Source organism: Oncorhynchus masou, unplaced genomic scaffold (assembly GCF_036934945.1).
Source record: "Oncorhynchus masou masou isolate Uvic2021 unplaced genomic scaffold, UVic_Omas_1.1 unplaced_scaffold_3629, whole genome shotgun sequence".
In the NCBI taxonomy this organism is placed as follows: Eukaryota; Metazoa; Chordata; class Actinopteri; order Salmoniformes; family Salmonidae; genus Oncorhynchus; species Oncorhynchus masou.
This window is the reverse complement of record NW_027010032.1, coordinates 1-25,043: the sequence shown is the minus strand read 5'-3', so window position 1 is coordinate 25,043 and position 25,043 is coordinate 1. Positions and strand designations below refer to the sequence as shown.

At 42.2% G+C, this 25,043-nt stretch overlaps 1 pseudogene; it reads right to left on the bottom strand.

Moving 5' to 3' along the window:
* LOC135534597 (dnaJ homolog subfamily C member 27-like) lies at positions 1-23,825 on the bottom strand (annotated as a pseudogene).
* Positions 23,826-25,043: the final 1,218 nt, after the last annotated feature.

Here is a 25,043-nt window from a genome sequence, read left to right as displayed (position 1 = left end):
CTACTTGATGTTCTTGAGCAAGGAGGTGCGAGCGTCACCACGGCCTTGAAAGCATCCTCGCTGCCCGGGGCAACGCACTTATCCGGATGGAGCAGCACAGCCAGCTTCCTGTATGCCTTGTTAACCTCCTCCCTGGAAACACAAACAGGAACCAACGTTAGACCAAGAGGAAGGCGCTGTTGATGTCGCCGTGTGTGTGTGTGTGTGTGTGTGTGTGTGTGTGTGTGTGTTTGTGTGTGTGTGTGTGTGTGTGTGTGTGTGTGTGTGAAGAAGTTGATTGTCAGGTGGACTGAGTAATGAGATTTACCACTGTTTCTTAATCCCCTCACTAAATCCAAGCCCCGAATCCCCTACACACACACACACACACACTTAGCTGCCTCATATCAGGGAAGATAGAAATTACCCGGAGAAGTCTGTTTTTTTTGAGAGAGCGAGAGAGAGTAGGGAGAGAAAGAGAATGAGAGATAAATTATTTGTTGAGAAGCAACTGCTTGCTAAGGTTAAGTTTAGGTTTAGAATAAGGGTTAGGGCTAGGGTAAGGGTTAAGTTTAGGTTTAGAATAAGGGTTAGGGCAAGGGTAAGGGTTAAGTTTAAGGATAAGGGCTACTAGATAGGTTAAATGTCACTGATAGTCAGTCCATCTGTCGATGCTCTACAGACTATTCAAATAAAGTGTTCTCTCTTCTTTTGCCAACATGAAAACCTGTCATGTCAATAAACAAACACATTTAATTGAATTGAGTACAGATCAGAGTGTGGAGGATGAACTGACAGAGTAGAGGATAGGATAGCGTGACTGAGTGTGTGCTGTTGGAGTGGGACTGCATGATAACATGACGACAGGGTGCTGTTGGAGTGGGACTGCATGATAACATGACGACAGGGGTGCTGTTGGAGTGGGACTGCATGATAACATGACGACAGGGGTGCTGTTGGAGTGGGACTGCATGATAACATGACAACAGGGGTGCTGTTGGAGTGGGACTGCATGATAACATGACAACAGGGGTGCTGTTGGAGTGGGACTGCATGATAACATGACGACAGGGGGTGCTGTTGGAGTGGGACTGCATGATAACATGACAACAGGGGTGCTGTTGGAGTGGGACTGCATGATAACATGACGACAGGGGTGCTGTTGGAGTGGGACTGCATGATAACATGACAACAGGGGTGCTGTTGGAGTGGGACTGCATGATAACATGACGACAGGGGTGCTGTTGGAGTGGGACTGCATGATAACATGACAACAGGGGTGCTGTTGGAGTGGGACTGCATGATAACATGACGACAGGGGTGCTGTTGGAGTGGGACTGCATGATAACATGACAACAGGGGTGCTGTTGGAGTGGGACTGCATGATAACATGACGACAGGGGTGCTGTTGGAGTGGGACTGCATGATAACATGACAACAGGGTGCTGTTGGAGTGGGACTGCATGATAACATGACAACAGGGGTGCTGTTGGAGTGGGACTGCATGATAACATGACGACAGGGTGCTGTTGGAGTGGGACTGCATGATAACATGACAACAGGGGTGCTGTTGGAGTGGGACTGCATGATAACATGACGACAGGGGTGCTGTTGGAGTGGGACTGCATGATAACATGACAACAGGGGTGCTGTTGGAGTGGGACTGCATGATAACATGACGACAGGGGTGCTGTTGGAGTGGGACTGCATGATAACATGACGACAGGGGTGCTGTTGGAGTGGGACTGCATGATAACATGACGACAGGGGTGCTGTTGGAGTGGGACTGCATGATAACATGACGACAGGGGTGCTGTTGGAGTGGGACTGCATGATAACATGACGACAGGGTGCTGTTGGAGTGGGACTGCATGATAACATGACGACAGGGGTGCTGTTGGAGTGGGACTGCATGATAACATGACGACAGGGGTGCTGTTGGAGTGGGACTGCATGATAACATGACGACAGGGGTGCTGTTGGAGTGGGACTGCATGATAACATGATGACAGGGTCTAAATTGCAGTAATAGACAGGAAGGGGTTAAGAAGAGATGATCTGTCCTCCTCCTGATCTTCTTACCCCCTGACGGCGGCCCTGTTGTCATGACAACCTCTAGCCCCTAGACACTTGACTAAGAGTGATTGGACAAGTCATTGTGTCATTCTGTGTGATTGGACAGGTCATTTGATCATTCTGAGTGATTGGACAAAACATGTGTGTCCTTTTGAGTGATTGGACAAGTCATTGTGTCATTCTGAGTGATTGGACAAGTCATTGTGTCATTCTGAGTGATTGGACAGGTCATTGGGTCATTCTGAGTGATTGGACAGGTCATTGTGTCATTCTGAGTGATTGGACAAGTCATTGTGTCATTCTGAGTGATTGGACAGGTCATTGTGTCATTCTGAGTGATTGGACAGGTCATTGTGTCATTCTGAGTGATTGGACAGGTCATTGTGTCATTCTGAGTGATTGGACAGGTCATTGGGTCATTCTGAGTGATTGGACAGGTCATTGGGTCATTCTGAGTGATTGGACAGGTCATTGTGTCATTCTGAGTGATTGGACAGGTCATTGTGTCATTCTGTGTGATTGAACAGGTCATTGCGGTAATACAACCCAGTTGATCAGAGGTTAATGTGGAACTATTCCAAGTGTCTAGGGCACAGGGGTCAAACTCATTCCAAGTGTCTAGGGCACAGGGGTCAAACTCATTCCAAGTGTCTAGGGCACAGGGGTCAAACTCATTCCAAGTGTCTAGGGCACAGGGGTCAAACTCATTCCAAGTGTCTAGGGCACAGGGTCAAACTCATTCCAAGTGTCTAGGGCACAGGGGTCAAACTCATTCCAAGTGTCTAGGGCACAGGGGTCAAACTCATTCCAAGTGTCTAGGGCACAGGGGTCAAACTCAATCCAAGTGTCAAGGGCACAGGGGTCAAACTCATTCCAAGTGTCAAGGGCACAGGGTCAAACTCATTCCAAGTGTCAAGGGCACAGGGGTCAAACTCATTCCAAGTGTCTAGGGCACAGGGTCAAACTCATTCCAAGTGTCTAGGGCACAGGGGTCAAACTCATTCCAAGTGTCTAGGGCACAGGGGTCAAACTCATTCCAAGTGTCTAGGGCACAGGGGTCAAACTCATTCCAAGTGTCAAGGGCACAGGGGTCAAACTCATTGCAAGTGTCTAGGGCACAGGGGTCAAACTCATTCCAAGTGTCTAGGGCACAGGGTCAAACTCATTCCAAGTGTCTAGGGCACAGGGGTCAAACTCATTCCAAGTGTCTAGGGCACAGGGGTCAAACTCATTCCAAGTGTCTAGGGCACAGGGGTCAAACTCATTCCAAGTGTCTAGGGCACAGGGGTCAAACTCATTGCAAGTGTCTAGGGCACAGGGGTCAAACTCCTTCCTCGGAGGGCTGAGTGTCTGCAGGTACTCACTCCTCCCTTGACTGATCAATTACCTGGTTGTCTAGGTCTTAATTGGTTAGTTAGGAACTCCCCTCACCTGGTTGTCTAGGTCTTAATTGGTTAGTTAGGAACTCCCCTCACCTGGTTGTCTGGGTCTTAATTGGTTAGTTAGGAACTCCCCTTACCTGGTTGTCTAGGTCTTAATTGGTTAGTTAGGAACTCACCTCACCTGGTTGTCTGGGTCTTAATTGGTTAGTTAGGAACTCCCCTCACCTGGTTGCCTGGGTCTTAATTGGTTAGTTAGGAACTCCCCTCATCTGGTTGTCTAGGTCACAATTGGTTAGTTAGGATTTCTCCTCACCTGGTTGTCTGGGTCTTAATTGGTTAGTTGTGAACTCCCCTCACCTGGTTGTCTGGGTCTTAATTGGTTAGTTAGGAACTCCCCTCACCTGGTTGTCTGAGTCTTAATTGGTTAGTTGTGAACTCCCCTCACCTGGTTGTCTGGGTCTTAATTGGTTAGTTAGGAACTCCCCTCACCTGGTTGTCTGGGTCTTAATTGGTTAGTTAGGAACTCCCCTCACCTGGTTGTCTAGGTCACAATTGGTTAGTTAGGATTTCTCCTCACCTGGTTGTCTGGGTCTTAATTGGTTAGTTGTGAACTCCCCTCATCTGGTTGTCTAGGTCACAATTGGTTAGTTAGGAACTCCCCTCACCTGGTTGTCTAGGTCACAATTGGTTAGTTAGGATTTCTCCTCACCTGGTTGTCTGGGTCTTAATTGGTTAGTTGTGAACTCCCCTCACCTGGTTGTCTAGGTCACAATTGGCCACAAATGTAAAGGAAATAACCAAAACCAGCAGAGACTCGGCCCTCCATGGACTGACGTGAGACACCCTGGTGACCCCTGTTCTTACCGTGTGGCTCCAGGTTTCACCCCCAGCATATCCCAGGAGTCCTTGCTGTTGCGTATGCGTCGGATGGTGTCGGCCTGCTCCTTGGTGAAGCCGACAGTGACCTCCGCAACCGGGCGCTTCCCGCCGTTCTCACACATGTCCGTTATCGAGGAGAAAAACGCCTGGAGAACACACACACACACACACACACACACACACACACACACACACACACACACACACACACACACACACACACACACACACAAAGATCACTACAATCTATCTATCTACAGTATCTGTATACAGTTGAAGTCAGAAGTTTACATACACTTAGGTTGGAGTCATTAACACTAGTTTACATACACTTAGGTTGGAGTCATTAACACTAGTTTACATACACTTAGGTTGGAGTCATTAACACTAGTTTACATACACTTAGGTTGGAGTCATTAACACTAGTTTACATACACTTAGGTTGGAGTCATTAACACTAGTTTACATACACTTAGGTTGGAGTCATTAACACTAGTTTACATACACTTAGGTTGGAGTCATTAACACTAGTTTACATACACTTAGGTTGGAGTCATTAAAACTTGTTTTTCACTTCACAAATGTCTTGTTACCAAACTATAGGTTTTGGTAAGTCGGTGAGGACATCTACTTTGTGCATGACACGTAATTTTTCCAACAATTGTTTACAGAAAGATTATTTCACTTATAGTGGTAGATGTCTCCTTTATGTCTCTAATCTGATAGTGGTAGTGGGGTGGTAGATGTCTCCTTTATGGCTCTAATCTGATAGTGATAGTGTGGTGGTAGATGTCTCCTTTATGTCTCTAATCTGATAGTGGTAGTGGGGTGGTAGATGTCTAGTCTCCTTTATGGCTCTAATCTGATAGTGGTGGTGTGGTGGTAGATGTCTCCTTTATGTCTCTAATCTGATAGTGGTAGTGGGGTGGTAGATGTCTAGTCTCCTCTATTGCTCTAATCTGATAGTGGTAGATGTCTAGTCTCCTTTATGGCTCTAATCTGATAGTGGTAGTGGGGTGGTAGATGTCTAGTCTCCTCTATTGCTCTAATCTGATAGTGGTAGTGGGGTGGTAGATGTCTAGTCTCCTTTATGGCTCTAATCTGATAGTGGTAGATGTCTAGTCTCCTTTATGGCTCTAATCTGATAGTGGTAGATGTCTAGTCTCCTTTATGGCTCTAATCTGATAGTGGTAGTGGGGTGGTAGATGTCTAGTCTCCTTTATGTCTCTAATCTGATAGTGGTAGATGTCTAGTCTCCTTTATGGCTCTAATCTGATAGTGGTGGTGTGGTGGTAGATGTCTCCTTTATGTCTCTAATCTGATAGTGGTAGTGGGGTGGTAGATGTCTAGTCTCCTTTATGGCTCTAATCTGATAGTGGTTGTGGGGTGGTAGATTTCTCCTTTATGGCTCTAATCTGATATTGGTAGATATCTCCTTTTTGGCTCTAATCTGATAGTGGTAGTGGGGTGGTAGATTTCTCCTTTATGGCTCTAATCTGATAGTGGTAGTGGGTGGTAGATGTCTAGTCTCCTTTATGTCTCTAATCTGATAGTGGTAGTGGGGTGGTAGATATCTCCTTTTTGGCTCTAATCTGATAGTGAAGTGGTAGATGGCTGCTTTATGGCTCTAATCTGATAGTGGTAGTGGGTGGTAGATGTCTAGTCTCCTTTATGGCTGGATGCTGGAGGAAACAGGTACAAAAGTATCTATATTCACAGTAAAACAAGTCCTATATCAACATAACCTGAAAGGATGCTCAGCAAGGAAGAAGCCACTGCTCCAAAACTGTCATGAAAAAGCCAGACTATGGTTTGCAACTGCACATGGGGACAAAGATCGTACTTTTTGGAGAAATGTCCTCTGGTCTGATGAAACAAAAATAGAACTGTTTGGCCATAATGACCGTCGTTATGTTTGGAGGAAAAAGAGGGAGGCTTGCAAGCCGAAGAACACCATCTCAACCGTAAAGCACGGGGGTGGCAGCATCATGTTGTGGAAGTGCTTTGCTGCAGGAGGGACTGGTGGTCGCAAATGGGTCTTCCTAATGGATAATGACCCCAAGCATACTTCCAAAGTTGTGGCAAAATGGCTTAAGGACAACAAAGTCAAGGTATTGGAGTGGCCATCACAAAGCCCTAACCTCAATCCTATAGACAATTTGTGGGCAGAACTTAAAAAGCGTGTTCGAGCAAGGAGGCCTACAAACCTGACTCAGTTATACCAGCTCTGTCAGGGGGAATGGGCCAAAATTCACCCAATTTATTGTGGGAAGCTTGTGGAAGGCTTCCCGAAACATTTGACCCAAGTTAAACAATTTAAAGGCAATGCTACTAAATACTAATTGAGTGTATATAAACTTCTGACCCACTGGGAATGTCATGAAAGAAATAATGCTGAAATAAATAATTATCTCTACTATTATTCTGACATTTCACATTCTTAAAATGAAGTGGTGATCCTAACTGACCATAAACAGGGAATTTGTACCAGGATTATATGTTAGGAATTGTGAAAAACTGAGTTTAAATGTATTTGGCTAAGGTGTATGTAAACATCCGACTTCAACTGTATCAATCTACAGTATCTATCATCTACCTACAGTATCTATCATCTATCATCGACCTACACTATCTATCATCTACCTACAGTATCTATCATCTATCATCGACCTACACTATCTATCATCTACCTACAGTATCTATCATCTATCATCTACCTACAGTATCTATCATCTACCTACAGTATCTATCATCTACCTACAGTATCTATCATCTATCATCTACCTACAGTATATATCATCTACCTACAGTATCTATCATCTATCATCTACCTACAGTATCTATCATCTACCTACAGAATCTATCATCTACCTACAGTATCTATCATCTACCTACAGTATCTATCATCTATCTACAGTATCTATCATCTATCTACAGTATCTATCATCTACCTACAGTATCTATCATCTATCTACAGTATCTATCATCTACCTACAGTATCTATCATCTACCTACAGTATCTATCATCTATCATCTACCTACAGTATCTATCATCTATCATCTACCTAAGGTATCTATCATCTACCTACAGTATCTATCATCTACCTACAGTATATATCATCTACCTACAGTATATATCATCTATCATCTATCTACAGTATCTATCATCTACCTACAGTATCTATCATCTACCTACAGTATCTATCATCTACCTACAGTATCTATCATCTATCATCTACCTACAGTATCTATCATCTATCATCTACCTAAGGTATCTATCATCTACCTACAGTATCTATCATCTACCTACAGTATATATCATCTACCTACAGTATATATCATCTATCATCTATCTACAGTATCTATCATCTACCTACAGTATCTATCATCTACCTACAGTATCTATCATCTATCATCGACCTACACTATCTATCATCTACCTACAGTATCTATCATCTATCATCGACCTACACTATCTATCATCTACCTACAGTATCTATCATCTATCATCTACCTACAGTATCTATCATCTACCTACAGTATCTATCATCTACCTACAGTATCTATCATCTATCATCTACCTACAGAATCTATCATCTACCTACAGTATCTATCATCTACCTACAGTATCTATCATCTACCTACAGTATCTATCATCTATCATCTACCTACAGTATCTATCATCTACCTAAGGTATCTATCATCTACCTACAGTATATATCATCTACCTACAGTATATATCATCTATCATCTATCTACAGTATCTATCATCTACCTACAGTATCTATCATCTACCTACAGTATCTATCATCTACCTACAGTATCTATCATCTACCTACAGTATCTATCATCTACCTACAGTATATATCATCTATCATCTATCTACAGTATCTATCATCTACCTACAGTATCTATCATCTACCATCTACCTACAGTATCTATCATCTATCTACAGTATCTATCATCTATCATCTACCTACAGTATCTATCATCTATCATCTACCTACAGTATATATCATCTATCATCTATCTACAGTATCTATCATCTACCTACAGTATCTATCATCTACCTACAGTATCTATCATCTATCATCTACCTACAGTATCTATCATCTATCATCTACCTAAGGTATCTATCATCTACCTACAGTATCTATCATCTACCTACAGTATATATCATCTACCTACAGTATATATCATCTATCATCTATCTACAGTATCTATCATCTACCTACAGTATCTATCATCTACCTACAGTATCTATCATCTACCTAATGTATCTATCATCTACCTACAGTATATATCATCTATCATCTATCTACAGTATCTATCATCTACCTACAGTATCTATCATCTACCATCTACCTACAGTATCTATCATCTATCTACAGTATCTATCATCTATCATCTACCTACAGTATCTATCATCGACCTACAGTATCTATCATCTATCATCTACCTACAGTATCTATCATCTACCTACAGTATCTATCATCTATCATCTACCTACAGTATCTATCATCGACCTACAGTATCTATCATCTACCTACAGTATCTATCATCTACCTACAGTATCTATCATCTATCATCTACCTACAGTATCTATCATCTACCTACAGTATCTATCATCGACCTACAGTATCTATCATCTATCTACAGTATCTATCATCTATCTACAGTATCTATCATCTATCTACAGTATCTATCATCTATCTACAGTATCTATCATCAACCTACAGTATCTATCATCTATCTACAGTATCTATCATCTACCTACAGTATCTATCATCGACCTACAGTATCTATCATCTATCTACAGTATCTAACATCTATCTACAGTATCTATCATCTATCATCTATCTACAGTATCTATCATCTATCTACAGTATCTAACATCTATCTACAGTATCTATCATCTATCTACAGTATCTATCATCGACCTACAGTATCTATCATCTACCTACAGTATCTATCATCTACCTACAGTATCTATCATCAACCTACAGTATCTATCATCTATCATCTATCTACAGTATCTATCATCTATCTACAGTATCTATCATCTATCTACAGTATCTATCATCGACCTACAGTATCTATCATCTATCTACAGTATCTATCATCGACCTACAGTATCTATCATCGACCTACAGTATCTATCATCGTCCTACAGTATCTATCATCTATCTACAGTATCTATCATCGACCTACAGTATCTATCATCTATCTACAATATCTATCATCGACCTACAGTATCTATCATCGACCTACAGTATCTATCATCTATCTACAGTATCTATCATCGACCTACAGTATCTATCATCTATCTACAGTATCTATCATCGACCTACAGTATCTATCATCGACCTACAGTATCTATCATCTACCTACAGTATCTATCATCGACCTACAGTATCTATCATCTATCTACAGTATCTATCATCGACCTACAGTATCTATCATCGACCTACAGTATCTATCATCGACCTACAGTATCTATCATCTATCTACAGTATCTATCATCGACCTACAGTATCTATCATCTATCTACAGTATCTATCATCGACCTACAGTATCTATCATCGACCTACAGTATCTATCATCTATCTACAGTATCTATCATCTATCTACAGTATCTATCATCTATCATCTACCTAAGGTATCTATCTATCATCGACCTACAGTATCTATCATCTACCTACAGTATCTATCATCTATCATCTACCTACAGTATCTATCATCTACCTACAGTATCTATCATCTATCATCTACCTACAGTATCTATCATCTACCTACAGAATCTATCATCTACCTACAGTATCTATCATATATCTACAGTATCTATCATCTACCTACAGTATCTATCATCTACCTACAGTATCTATCATCTACCTACAGTATCTATCATCTATCATCTACCTACAGTATCTATCATCTATCATCTACCTAAGGTATCTATCATCTACCTACAGTATATATCATCTACCTACAGTATATATCATCTATCATCTATCTACAGTATCTATCATCTACCTACAGTATCTATCATCTACCTACAGTATCTATCATCTACCTACAGTATATATCATCTATCATCTATCTACAGTATCTATCATCTACCTACAGTATCTATCATCTACCATCTACCTACAGTATCTATCATCTATCTACAGTATCTATCATCTATCATCTACCTACAGTATCTATCATCTATCATCTACCTACAGTATATATCATCTATCATCTATCTACAGTATCTATCATCTACCTACAGTATCTATCATCTACCTACAGTATCTATCATCTATCATCTACCTACAGTATCTATCATCTATCATCTACCTAAGGTATCTATCATCTACCTACAGTATCTATCATCTACCTACAGTATATATCATCTACCTACAGTATATATCATCTATCATCTATCTACAGTATCTATCATCTACCTACAGTATCTATCATCTACCTACAGTATCTATCATCTACCTACAGTATATATCATCTATCATCTATCTACAGTATCTATCATCTACCTACAGTATCTATCATCTACCATCTACCTACAGTATCTATCATCTATCTACAGTATCTATCATCTATCATCTACCTACAGTATCTATCATCGACCTACAGTATCTATCATCTATCATCTACCTACAGTATCTATCATCTACCTACAGTATCTATCATCTATCATCTACCTACAGTATCTATCATCGACCTACAGCATCTATCATCTACCTACAGTATCTATCATCTACCTACAGTATCTATCATCTATCATCTACCTACAGTATCTATCATCTATCATCTACCTACAGTATCTATCATCGACCTACAGTATCTATCATCTACCTACAGTATCTATCCTCGACCTACAGTATCTATCATCTATCTACAGTATCTATCATCTATCTACAGTATCTATCATCTATCTACAGTATCTATCATCTATCTACAGTATCTAACATCTATCTACAGTATCTATCATCTATCTACAGTATCTATCATCGACCTACAGTATCTATCATCTACCTACAGTATCTATCATCTACCTACAGTATCTATCATCAACCTACAGTATCTATCATCTATCATCTATCTACAGTATCTATCATCTATCTACAGTATCTATCATCTATCTACAGTATCTATCATCGACCTACAGTATCTATCATCTATCTACAGTATCTATCATCGACCTACAGTATCTATCATCGACCTACAGTATCTATCATCGACCTACAGTATCTATCATCGACCTACAGTATCTATCATCTATCTACAGTATCTATCATCGACCTACAGTATCTATCATCGACCTACAGTATCTATCATCTATCTACAGTATCTATCATCGACCTACAGTATCTATCATCTATCATCTACCTAAGGTATCTATCTATCATCGACCTACAGTATCTATCATCGACCTACAGTATCTATCATCTATCATCTACCTACAGTATCTATCATCTATCATCTACCTACAGTATCTATCATCTACCTACAGTATCTATCATCTACCTACAGTATCTATCATCTACCTACAGTATCTATCATCTATCATCTACCTACAGTATCTATCATCGACCTACAGTATCTATCATCTACCTACAGTATCTATCATCGACCTACAGTATCTATCATCTATCTACAGTATCTATCATCTATCTACAGTATCTATCATCTATCTACAGTATCTATCATCTACCTACAGTATCTATCATCTACCTACAGTATCTATCATCAACCTACAGTATCTATCATCTATCATCTATCTACAGTATCTATCATCTATCTACAGTATCTATCATCTATCTACAGTATCTATCATCGACCTACAGTATCTATCATCTATCTACAGTATCTATCATCGACCTACAGTATCTATCATCGACCTACAGTATCTATCATCGACCTACAGTATCTATCATCGACCTACAGTATCTATCATCTATCTACAGTATCTATCATCGACCTACAGTATCTATCATCGACCTACAGTATCTATCATCTATCTACAGTATCTATCATCGACCTACAGTATCTATCATCTATCATCTACCTAAGGTATCTATCTATCATCGACCTACAGTATCTATCATCGACCTACAGTATCTATCATCTATCTACAGTATCTAACATCTATCTACAGTATCTATCATCTATCTACAGTATCTATCATCTATCATCTACCTAAGGTATCTATCTATCATCGACCTACAGTATCTATCATCTATCATATACCTACAGTATCTATCATCTAATATCTACCTACAGTATCTATCATATACCTACAGTATCTATCATCTAATATCTACCTACAGTATCTATCATATACCTACAGTATCTATCATCTAATATCTACCTACAGTATCTATCATCTACCTACAGTATCTATCATCTATCATCTACCTACAGTATCTATCATCTATCATCTACCTACAGTATCTATCATCTACCTACAGTATCTATCATCTAATATCTACCTACAGTATCTATCATCTACCTACAGTATCTATCATCTATCATCTACCTACAGTATCTATCATCTATCATCTACCTACAGTATCTATCATCTACCTACAGTATCTATCATCTATCATCTACCTACAGTATCTATCATCTACCTACAGTATCTATCATCTACCTACAGTATCTATCATCTATCATCTACCTACAGTATCTATCATCTACCTACAGTATCTATCATCTACCTACAGTATCTATCATCTATCATCTACCTACAGTATCTATCATCTACCTACAGTATCTATCATCTACCTACAGTATCTATCATCTACCTACAGTATCTATCATCTATCATCTATCTACAGTATCTATCATCTACCTACAGTATCTATCATCTATCATCTACCTACAGTATCTATCATCTACCTACAGTATCTATCATCTATCATCTACCTACAGTATCTATCATATACCTACAGTATCTATCATCTACCTACAGTATCTATCATCTACCTACAGTATCTATCATCTACCTACAGTATCTATCATCTATCTATCATAATTGATGTGCATCTTTCCCTATCAAGATGATTTGATATGTATCTAAATAAATGGATACAGGAACGATACAAAATGGATACAGGAACGATACGTTTTAGTTTGAAATTATTCGGTTTGATTAGAGAACAAATCAATGGGATGCGATACGATTTGATGCACTAACATTTGATGCAAAAACATTTTCCATTCTAAATCAAAATCTGAATTTCATGGATCTTATGAGCTGGGCCTCTCTGTGTTGGGCCTCTCTGTGTTGGGCCTCTCTGTGTTGGGCCTCTCTGTGTTGGGCCTCTCTGTATGTGTGAATGATGTCTATGTATGTACTATGTAGTTCCCTGATCTGAGCCATAAAGGAGACTAGACATCTACCACCATCAGATTAGAGCCATAAAGGAGACATCTACCACCCCATTACCACTATCAGATTAGAGACATAAAGGAGACTAGACATCTACCACCCCACTACCACTATCAGATTAGAGCCATAGAGGAGACTAGACATCTACCACCACACCACCACTATCAGATTAGAGCCATAAAGGAGACATCTACCACCCCACTACCACTATCAGATTAGAGCCATAAAGGAGACTAGACATCTACCACCCCACTACCACTATCAGATTAGAGCCATAAAGGAGACATCTACCACCACACTACCACTATCAGATTAGAGACATAAAGGAGACATCTACCACCCCACTACCCCTACAGGTTAGAGCCATAAAGGAGTATTCAACCACCCCACTACCACTATCAGATTAGAGACATAAAGGAGTCATCAACCACCCCACTACCACTATCAGATTAGAGCCATAAAGGAGACTAGACATCTACCACCACACCACCACTATCAGATTAGAGACATAAAGGAGACATCAACCACCCCACTACCACTATCAGATTAGAGCCATAAAGGAGTCATCAACCACCACACTACCACTATCAGATTAGAGACATAAAGGAGCCATCTACCACCCCACTACCACTATCAGATTAGAGCCATAAAGGAGACATCTACCACCCCACTACCACTATCAGATTAGAGCCATAAAGGAGACATCTACCACCCCACTACCACTATCAGATTAGAGCCATGAAGGAGACATCTACCACCCCACTACCACTATCAGATTAGAGACATAGAGGAGACTAGACATCTACCACCCCACTACCACTACAGATTAGAGACATAAAGGAGACATCTACCACCCCACTACCACTATCAGATTAGAGACATAAAGGAGACATCTACCACCACACTACCACTATCAGATTAGAGCCATAAAGGAGACTAGACATCTACCACCCCACCACCACTATCAGATTAGAGCCATAAAGGAGCCTAGACATCTACCACCCCACTACCACTATCAGATTAGAGCCATAAAGGAGACTAGACATCTACCACCCCACTACCACTATCAGATTAGAGCCATAAAGGAGCCTAGACATCTACCACCCCACCACCACTATCAGATTAGAGCCATAAAGGAGCCTAGACATCTACCACCACACCACCACTATCAGATTAGAGCCATAAAGGAGACATCTACCACCCCACTACCACTATCAGATTAGAGACATAAAGGGGACATCTACCACCCCACTACCACTATCAGATTAGAGCCATGAAGGAGTCTTCTACCACCCCACAACCACTACAGGTTAGAGACATAAAGGAGACATCTACCACCCCACTACCACTACAGGTTAGAGACATAAAGAAGACATCTACCACCCCACAACCACTACAGGTTAGAGACATAAAGGAGACATCTACCACCCCACTACCACTACAGGTTAGAGACATAAAGAAGACATCTACCACCCCACTACCACTATCAGATTAGAGCCATGAAGGAGACATCTACCACCCCACTACCACTATCAGATTAGAGACATAGAGGAGACTAGACATCTACCACCCCACTACCACTACAGATTAGAGACATAAAGGAGACATCTACCACCCCACTACCACTATCAGATTAGAGACATAAAGGAGACATCTACCACCCCACTACCACTATCAGATTAGAGCCATAAGGGAGACTAGACATCTACCACCTGTTGGGGAATAATCAGAATTAGTTGGCAAGATGTTTTATATTCATCATATGTTTGTAAGTTACTCCTCATCAGAATGTTATTGTTGTATAATACTGTGGCGGGGTTGCAGTATCTGTTCTCTGTCAAGACTAAGTTGCTTGGGCCGGAGAGAGGGGAGAGGTCAAGCGTGTATCTCTTGGCTCCACAATGTCTGTGTGCCAGTCAGTGTGTCTCTGTGATCTTGTCAAGATGGATTTGATATAAGACTGTTGATATGGAGGATTGGCTTATGGTTCTGAGTTTGAGAAAATAACATAGTTTAGGAGACAAAGCTGAACGATAAATTATGCCTATGCTGTCTGGCTATGTGTGTCTTTGCTATAAAGAATCTCAGTTGAAATGTGTAAGGGACTCTCAGAGAATTCATCGATAGACACTGAATTGATCTGAGAGTCACAGGGTTGTGATAGAGCTCATATAATTAAAGATGGACTTTGTGATAACTAACTCTGACTTGTGTGTGGTTTGCTCTCATGATTTGGTAAATAGAGGAAATTTCCACGACACACCCCACTACCACTATCAGATTAGAGCCATAAAGGAGACATCTACCACCACACCACCACTATCAGATTAGAGACATAAAGGAATCTAGACATCTACCACCCCACCACCACTATCAGATTAGAGCCATAAAGGAGTCATCAACCACCCCACTACCACTATCAGATTAGAGCCATAAAGGAGACATCTACCACCCCACTACCACTATCAGATTAGAGCCATAAAGGAGACATCTACCATTATGAGATTAGAGCCATAAAGGAGTCATCAACCACCCCACTACCACTATCAGATTAGAGCCATAAAGGAGACATCTACAACCCCACTACCACTATCAGATTAGAGACATAAAGGAGACATCTACCACCCCACTACCACTGTCAGATTAGAGCCATAAAGAGAAATCTACCACCACACTACCACTATCAGATTAGAGCCATAAAGGAGGCATCTACCACCACACCATCACTATCAGATTAGAGCCATAAAGGAGAAATCTACCACCCCACTACCACTATCAGATTAGAGACATAAAGGAGACATCTACAACCCCACTACCACTATCAGATTAGAGCCATAAAGGAGACATCTACCACCACACTACCACTATCAGATTAGAGCCATAAAGGAGACATCTACCACCCCACTACCACTATCAGATTAGAGCCATAAAGGAGACATCTACCACCCCACCACCACTATCAGGTTAGAGACATAAAGAAGACATCTACCACCCCACTACCACTATCAGATTAGAGACATAAAGGAGACATCTACCACCCCACCACCACTACAGGTTAGAGACATAAAGGAGACATCTACCACCCCAATATATTGTATAAAACAGTATATTGCTCCATTCAGCAGCCAACGTGTATTCCCGGTAAAAACACACATTTTCAACAGTGCATAGATAACAATAACCTAGAAAATGACATAGGTTGTCACTCAACTAATGAAGCCATTTTAGCATCTGAATGCCGAAGGTGCCACAGATGTGCAAGATCAGGCTGTCTGGCACACAAAGCTGGGCACAGTGCTCAGTTTGACCAGGCTACTGATATTACTGGGGTTGTTCAGCATGCAAAATGACTTGTCGATCAATGACTGTCAACACAGTTACATGCAGGTCGACACTGAAGGAGAGAGTGCTGAAGGAGAGAGGGCTGACGGAGAGAGGGCTGAAGGAGAGAGTGCTGACGGAGAGAGGGCTGAAGGAGAGAGGGCTGAAGGAGAGAGTGCTGAAGGAGAGAGGGCTGAAGGAGACAGGGCTGAAGGAGACAGGGCTGAAGGAGACAGGGCTGAAGGAGAGAGTGCTGAAGGAGAGAGGGCTGAAGGAGACAGGGCTGAAGGAGACAGGGCTGAAGGAGACAGGGCTGAAGGAGAGAGGGCTGACGGAGAGAGGGCTGACGGAGAGAGTGCTGAAGGAGAGAGGGGCTGAAGGAGAGAGGGCTGAAGGAGAGAGGGCTGAAGGAGAGAGGGCTGAAGGAGAGAGGGCTGAAGGAGAGAGTGCTGAAGGAGAGAGGGCTGAAGGAGAGAGGGCTGAAGGAGAGGGGCTGAAGGAGAGAGTGCTGAAGGAGAGAGGGCTGAAGGAGAGAGGGCTGACGGAGAGAGGGCTGAAGGAGACAGGGCTGAAGGAGAGAGGGCTGAAGGAGAGAGGGCTGAAGGAGACAGGGCTGAAGGAGACAGGGCTGAAGGAGACAGGGCTGAAGGAGACAGGGCTGAAGGAGAGAGGGCTGAAGGAGGAGGGCTGAAGGAGAGAGGGCTGACGGAGAGAGGGCTGAAGGAGAGAGGGCTGAAGGAGAGAGGGCTGACAGAGATAGGGCTGAAGGAGAGAGGGCTGAAGGAGACAGGGCTGACGGAGAGAGGGCTGATGGAGAGAGGGCTGAAGGAGAGAGGGCTGACGGAGAGAGGGCTGATGGAGAGAGGGCTGAAGGAGAGAGGGCTGAAGGAGAGAGGGCTGATGGAGAGAGGGCTGATGGAGAGAGGGCTGAAGGAGAGAGGGCTGAAGGAGAGAGGGCTGACGGCGAGAGGGCTGACGGAGAGAGGGCTGACGGAGAGGGCTGATGGAGAGAGGGCTGACGGAGAGAGGGCTGACGGAGAGAGGGCTGACGGAGAGCTCTCAACGCATCAGTTGATGAGAGGAAGGTATAAAGAATGTCAAATTAACGGAGATTCGTAACGTTGGAATAGGTTTTTCTGACCGATGCTACATTTAGATGGGTTATGGGTCCGCAGACCGATGCACTTTTATCTTAAACATTTGAATAGGGAAAAAGATGCGTATCGGTGATTCGTTATCCATCCATCAATGAGGTAACCAGCTGTGTGTGTGTGTGTGTGTGTGTGTGTGTGTGTGTGTGTGTGTGTGTGTGTGTGTGTGTGTGTGTGTGTGTGTGTGTACATACCTGAAACATCTCACTGATGCCCTCACCGCTCTGTGCTGACGTCTCAAAGTAGTGGAACCCTCTAGACTCCGCCCACAGCCTGCCCACTCCCTCATCGACTACACGACGCTTAATCAGATCCACCTGGCGGACACACACACACACAAACACACGCACACACACACAGACACACGCACACACACACAGACACATGCACACGGTATTAAGTCCAATGAACCTTGTTATTGATTATTGCATTGTTGGGTTTTGAGTATGCAAGAAAGGCATTTCACTGTACTCCTGCATGTGACATTAAACTTGAAAAACACACACACACACACCTTGTTGGCACACACACACACACCTTGTTGGCACACACAACGAAGACGATGCTCTCCATGTTAACCATGGAGCCCATCTCCTGTTTCATCTCCCCCAGCCAGCTGTCCAACGCATCGAAACTCTCCCTCAGACCTACATCATACACCAACACCACCCCCTGGCTGTCCTTATAGAACTCATTACGAACCTGCAGAGACAAAAAGAGAGAGAGAGAGAGAGAGAGAGAGAGAGAGAGAGAGAGAGAGAGAGAGACAGAGAGAGACACAGAGACAGAGAGGCAGACAGAGAGAGAGACAGACAGAGAGACAGACAGACAGACAGACAGAGAGACACAGAGAGAGACAGACAGAGAGAGAGACAGAGACACAGAGAGACACAGAGAGAGACAGACAGAGACAGACAGAGAGACAGACAGACAGACAGACAGACGGACAGAGACAGACAGACAGAGAGAGAGACAGACAGAGAGAGAGAGACAGAGAAACAGACAGAGAGACAGACAGAGAGAGACAGACAGAGAGAGAGAGAGACAGAGAAACAGACAGAGAAACAGACAGAGACAGACAGAGAGACAGAGAGACAGACAGACAGAGAGAGAGAGACAGACAGACAGACAGAGAGAGAGACTAACAACATTTGTGACCTGTTGCCTGTTAAAAGGGTAACAGTGGGACATAAACACCATTGTAAATACAACCTATATTTATTTATTTCCCCTTTTGCCACAGACTAAACATTGTGCAACAGAATCTGCGTAATTAAGGGTTAAGTACGGATTCTGTTGCAAAATGTTGCCGACAGAGTTTCTCCAAACGGGATTATATCTACATTTGAGTCATTTAACAGATGCTCTTATCCAGTGCGACTTACAGCAACAATAAGGACACCTCGGCAGATTCTTTCTTCTCGTCGGCTTTGGGGTTCGAACCGGTGACCTTTCATTTACCTAGGATACCTGCCGCTCTCTTTTCTATTTGACAAATGCAGGTAGGAGCCTTTCCCGTTTCATTCTGTTTGCCTCCGTTCGGTTCTTAAACGGTAACCGGTTTCCATAATGCATACACCCTTGCTGTTCCTGTGAAGCAATTCATTATTTCACCAGTAAGAGGCGCCGTTGTTACACAAATCACCATGGAGTCAAACACAGTGGTGAAGTAGTGAATCTCATGTTTTCAGTCAGTATTGAAACAGCAGCAAATCCACAGTAAACACAGAGACAGCATGTCTGGACATGAAAGATGTTTTTCTGGTCAGACGTGTAAAAGTATGTTCCAGTATGTTAGAAGGTAGACCATGATTCACGTTTTAAATATGTCTTTTGAACTTTATGTGCCACTACTTTAAACATAGATTTGTAATCTAACCCGATAAAATAAAAAGGTCAGATAAATATAATGTAATTTTTATTTAACTAGGCAAGTCAGTTAAGAACAAATTCTTATTCACAATGACGGCCTACCCCGGCCAAACCGTAACCCAGACGATGCTGGGGCAATGATGGCATACCCCGGCCAAACCGTAACTCGGACAACGCTGGGGCAATTGTGCGCCGCACTATTGGCCTCCCACACACGGCCAGTAGTGATACAGCCTGGATTCGAACCAGGGTCTGTAGTGACACCAAGATCCAGTGCCTTAGACCGCTGCGCCACTCAGGTGCCCGTAAGGTGGTAAGGCAGTAAGTTACTCACTGACCTCATAGATGATCAATTAGGTACTCACTGACTTCATAGAAGATCAATAAGGTACTCACTGACCTCATAGAAGATCAATAAGGTAGTAAGGTACTCACTGACCTCATAGAAGATCAATAAGGTACTCACTGACCTCATAGAAGATCAATAAGGTTTGTAAGGTACTCACAGACCTCATAGAAGATCAATAAGGTAGTAAGGTACTCACTGACCTCATAGAAGATCAATAAGGTACTCACTGACCTCATAGAAGATTAATAAGGTACTCACTGACCTCATAGAAGATCAATAAGGCAATAAGGTACTCACTGACCTCATAGAAGATCAATAAGGTAGTAAGGTACTCACTGACCTCATAGAAGCTCAATAAGGCAATAAGGTACTCACTGACCCCATAGAAGATCAATAAGGCAATAAGGTACTCACTGACCTCATAGAATATCAATAAGGTAGTAAGGTACTCACTGACCTCATAGAAGATCAATAAGGTAGTAAGGTACTCACTGAGTTCATAGAAGATCAATAAGGTAGTAAGGTACTCACTGACCTCGTAGAAGATCAATAAGGTAGTAAGGTACTCACTGACCTCGTAGAAGATCAATAAGGTAGTAAGGTACTCACTGACCTCATAGAAGATCAATAAGGCAATAAGGTACTCACTGACCTCGTAGAATATCAATAAGGTAGTAAGGTACTCACTGACCTCGTAGAAGATCAATAAGGTAGTAAGGTACTCACTGACCTCGTAGAAGATCAATAAGGTAGTAAGGTACTCACTGACCTCATAGAATATCAATAAGGCAATAAGGTACTCACTGAGTTCATAGAAGATCAATAAGGTACTCACTGACCTCGTAGAAGATCAATAAGGTAGTAAGGTACTCACTGACCTCATAGAATATCAATAAGGCAATAAGGTACTCACTGACCTCATAGAAGATCAATAAGGTACTCACTGACCTCGTAGAAGATCAATAAGGTACTCACTGACCTCGTAGAAGATCAATAAGGTAGTAAGGTACTCACTGACCTCATAGAATATCAATAAGGCAATAAGGTACTCACTGAGTTCATAGAATATCAATAAGGTACTCACTGACCTCATAGAAGAAGGGGTGTCCTGCCATGTCAAAGATGTTCACTTTGATCTCTCTGTCTCGCACCTGGACTCTGAAAAAAACAAACACCCAATCAGTCACACAGACGTCAGTAGTCTCTACAGCAGTGGTTCTCAACAAGGGGAACTAGTAAGCTTTCTGGTAAAATGTACACAACAAGGGGCACTTCATGCAGAGCAGGGATTTCGTTCATTTTTCATTTACACTATTATTGCATTATTGTTGATCCAAGCTCAGAACGCTTATATTCTGGTTCTAAACACGGCTGCCTCTTAGCGAACAAGTGGAATCATAAACAGTTGCTTGTTCGTTATGTTTGCCTGCCTCCTCCTGACAGCAATGGAACTGCGCTGATGATAGAAATACACGTGAGTTTACAAAACATTAAGAACACCTTCCTAATACTGAGTTGCTGAACAGCCTCAATTCATCAGGACATGGACTCTACAAGGTGTTCCACAGGGATGCTGGCCCATGTTGACTCCAATGCTTCACCACAGTTGTGTCAAGTTGGCTGGGTGTCCTTTGGGTGGGTGTGGACCGTTCTTGATACACACGGGGAAACCGTTGAGCGTGAAAAACCCAGCAGCGTTGCAGTTCTTGACACAAACCAGTGCGCTCTGGCACCTACTACCATACCCCCGTTCAAAGGCACTTAAATATTTTGTCTTCGCCATTCACCTTCTGAATGACACATGTCTCAATTGTCTCAAAGTTTGAAAATACCTTTTAACCACCTGTCTCCTCCCCTTCATCTAAGTGGATTTTTTAAACAGGTGACATCACTAAGGGATCATAGCTTTCACCTGGATTCACCTGGTCAGTCTATGTCATGGAAAGAGCAGGTGTTACATAATGTTTTCGTAAACTCAGTGTATGCCTCTTACTGCTACAACATGTGTCATCATTAGGGGACAACTTACTTGGTGACCCCATAGTCGATCCCTATGGTGGCCAGATACTTGGGCACAAACCTCTTCTCACAGTATCGCTTGATGATGCAGCTCTGTAATGAGGAAAAAGTAGTAGACGTGTATAAAAGTAACAAATATATATATAGGAGCACATTGCACGTGGAAACTATGTGTCATTCTATGCAGCGATTGCCGTGTAGGCATGGGTGATCGTGATGGTATTGATGCATTCTGCGATAGGCTACCCTAGCTGGCTGGCATGCTTTAGACAGGGACATCATCTTTTAGTTATTTTGCAGATGCTCTTATCCAGAGAGACTTGCAGTATTAAATGCTGTATTTCAAATGGCACCTTATGGGGCCCGTGGAATCGAACCCAGAACACTGGCATTGCAAGTGCCACGGTCTACCAACTGAGCCACACAGTACCGTGTGGGCTCCCGAGTGGCACAGCGGTCTAAGGCACTGCATTTCAGTGCTAGAAGTGTCATTTCAGACACCCTGGTTTGATTCCAGGCTGCGTCACAACCGGCAGTGATTGGGAGTCCCATAGGGCGGTGCGCAATTCACCCAGCGTCGGCCGGTGTAGGCTGTCATTGTAAATAAGAATATGTTCTTTAACTGACTTGCCTGGTTAAATAAATGAATAAAGAATGATGGAAAGTCACTATCTAACATCTGTTTGTATCTAACTTGCTTTGTCTATTGCCTGTGTAAACCTGGAGATTCCACCAAGTAGGTGGAGATATTGCCATAGGCTACATCAAATCAAATGTATGTATATTGCCCTTCTTGCATCAGCTGATATCTCAAAGTACTGTGGGCCATTTAATAGGGTTGTCTGCACAGCTGGTTTCCGGTGAGGTAAGTATAATGCGACAGTTTATTTTATTGAAATGACATTATTACATCATGAGTAATGAGAGCACCTAACCTTCTCCGGCGTGGTCTCCTTAAACCACGATTTTCCGTGTTGTATCTATTGTAAATCAGTTTTATTTTATTTCATAAAATACTGACGTAGGAGCTCCAGTCTACACGCGCACACACACACACACTAGTCACCGTTCAACTCCATCGTAAATGGCAGAGTTGAGTTTATTCGTCTAGCTAGGTACCTGTCTTCTTACATTGATCTGACGTTGTTAAGAAATAAAATCATCTCATTTAACTAGGTGACTCACCTTGCCCACCTCGGCATTGCCAAGACTGATCACTTTCACGCGGAGCGATTTCTTGTTCTCGCGTCTCTTCTGCACATTTGAGTCCATGCTAATGTGATTGACCAAGTATGTTCAAATATGTTATTTACGTCTTCGATGATGGCTGTTAAAAGACAGTTGGAATTTCAATCTTAGCTTAGCTTAGTTTAGCACGTCCCTTATTAACGTTAGCTGGCTAGCGGGACATGTACTCCATCGTTAACGACAGTATACACCCCAGCATCTAAAATATTAGCTAGACTCGTCAAAAAAATCTGGACAAGTGAAATATGCATCGTATGGGATAGGTAGCTTGCATGTGCTATTATAGCCAGCTCCGCTGTTTTTTTGCACAACAAACACCTGTCTGTCAATGAATCTTATGTGCGGCAGCAGATGCATTATGAAGTCAGCAAAACCAGCGTAGACATCCGCGTGGTCTATGATGTCATAAACCCTACAAATTCCAGCGTTGGGTGAAAAATGGGAGCCATGTTGGTCAGGGACAAATACAAAACCCAGTCTAATGGAATGAATGGCAGTAAAAAGGCATAATCTTGATTTATTTATGCAGGAAAAAAATAAAAGCAAGGTATCAGGAATTGTGTTTTATAATTGTCAACCTAAAATACAGTCTTATAGTTATACTGTATTTTATACTGTATTTATAATTATACGTCTACATTTGTGTTTTCTTGAAAAGCTTTGGTGTTATTACATGATACAATATCACCACTTGTTATATTTACAACATATGTATTGTGTATGGCTGGATTGATTGTGTTGTTTGAATGGACTGTTGGCATTTTGGCAGTTAATTTGGGTGAAAAGTGGTTGGCTAGCTAACAAACATACATTGCCGATAAATTCTTAAGATATTGTGTAAAATAATGAATTTTATCACAGCACTGGCAAACCATGGTTGACCAATTCTCTGACCAAAATATCGGACTTTTATACCAGAAGGGTCCATACACTCCAGTATTCTAATTCCTAATTATATTGTAGCGACCCGCACAGACAGCTGTGTGTTATGTGTTAGGCTAGGAGGTGGTTGTGTTGTACTGACCAGTACCCGGTGTTCGCGGGGTCCGACATGTCAATCAACCTGCTATCTGCCAATCACGGGAATGCCTGGAATGTTCTGATGCCGGGCATCCTGGTGGTTGGCGGAGTGGCGTGGAGGGGGTTGGGCAGGGGGTGGAGCATTTGAAGTTAAGACCAGGTTCAGCCTTTATTCTCTCTCTCTTACGTCTGGGCTTCCCAAGAGAAGGTCACGATTGGCTTTGTGGGTTATCTGTCATCTTTTTGGCGTGTGCTACGGCCCAAACAGTAGCCTGTGTAAAGTTGGTTTAATAAACCGTCAATTCGCAAACTCAAGCCTCTGTCTGGACAATTGTTCATTTATGATCTAG